Consider the following 1,779-nt stretch of genomic DNA (forward strand, 5'->3'; position numbering starts at 1 on the left):
AAAAAAAAAAAAAAAAGCTCCAGGTAGCTCCAGCCTCTGGGCCTTTGCACTCACTGTGCCTTCTACCTGGTACATCCTTTCCCACACAGATGCTTGCTACTTCTCTTCCCTTCCTTCAAGTTGTTGCTCACACCTGTTGATCTGAACAAATCTTCCTCTGACCATCCAACTTGATTCTACAACTTGCCCCAGCTGCATATTGCCAACCCCCCTTCCATTTTACTTTTTCTTTGTCTTGTAGCTTATCACCAGCTAAGTGTGTATTTGTAGTGTAGTTACTTGTTGCGCAATGGTGGGCTGGAATTTGTCAGAGGTGTAAAATGTGCAGTTTTGCAAGCTGGCTGATGTAGCTGTGATGCAAGAATCAGGACCCACTACAAAGCAGGGCTTTTTGCCCTGAAGGGCCAGTCGTTCAACATTTACAGTTGTCTGTTTGTTATGCTTAATGTTTGTGGTTACCCTGGGCCCCATTAGAATGTAAGTTCCTGGGGCAGGGGTCTGCCCACCTTGCTCTCTGCTGTCACCCTGGCACCTAGGACAGTGCTTGGCAACTAGTAGGCACTCAAAAATATGCCAAGGTTGAGGGTTCGATCCCCAGTCAGGGCACACACAAGAATCAACCAATGAATGCATAAATAAATGGAACAACAAAATGATTTCTCTCTCTCCCTTCCTCTCTCTAAAAATCAATAAATAAAACATTTAAAGTAAATATTTGTTGAATTAATGAGTGACCCTCGTCCCTAGCAACTGATACTCACAAAGTAGGACCCTCCTGACAAAATCACTCCTCAGCACACCCTGGTCCCTAGCACCATTACGTCAGGTAGCCCTGGCAGGTGTGACTCAGTCGGTCGGAACCTTGTCCTGGGCACTGAAGTGCTGTGGGTGTGAGTCTAAGACAGGGCACACACCCAGGTTGCAGGGTTGATCCCGGTTGGAGCACCTGGGGGAGGCAACTTATCGATGTTTCTCTCTCTCTCTCTCTCTCCCTCCCTCCCCCCTCCCCCCTTCTTCTGTCTCTAGAATCAATAGAAACCTATCCTCAGGTGAGGATTAAAAAAAAAAAAGCTCCAGGTAGCACTGGCCTCAGGGCCTTCGCACTCACTGTACCTTCTACCTCAGTAGTTCTCAACCTTGGCTGCACATTAGAATCACCCACGTCAGTTCCCAGAAACATCTGTTCAACCTTAGATCAAACAGTGGCTATTCCTAGCACCTGGACCCTTGGCCAGGCATAAGACTCCGGATGCCTTCGCAACATGACTCCATCCAAGCAGCACGACCTTTATCATCATCCCAGCCCCATAGCGAGATGCTCCAGGTAGCTCCAGCCTCTGGGCCTTTGCACTCACTGTGCCTTCTACCTGGTACATCCTTTCCCACACAGATGCTTGCTACTTCTCTTCCCTTCCTTCAAGTTGTTGCTCACACCTGTTGATCTGAACAAATCTTCCTCTGACCATCCAACTTGATTCTACAACTTGCCCCAGCTGCATATTGCCAACCCCCCTTCCATTTTACTTTTTCTTTGTCTTGTAGCTTATCACCAGCTAAGTGTGTATTTGTAGTGTAGTTACTTGTTGCGCAATGGTGGGCTGGAATTTGTCAGAGGTGTAAAATGTGCAGTTTTGCAAGCTGGCTGATGTAGCTGTGATGCAAGAATCAGGACCCACTACAAAGCAGGGCTTTTTGCCCTGAAGGGCCAGTCGTTCAACATTTACAGTTGTCTGTTTGTTATGCTTAATGTTTGTGGTTACCCTGGGCCCCATTAGAATG

This window comes from Myotis brandtii, unplaced genomic scaffold, assembly GCF_000412655.1.
Source record: "Myotis brandtii unplaced genomic scaffold, ASM41265v1 scaffold236, whole genome shotgun sequence".
Taxonomy (NCBI): Eukaryota; Metazoa; Chordata; class Mammalia; order Chiroptera; family Vespertilionidae; genus Myotis; species Myotis brandtii.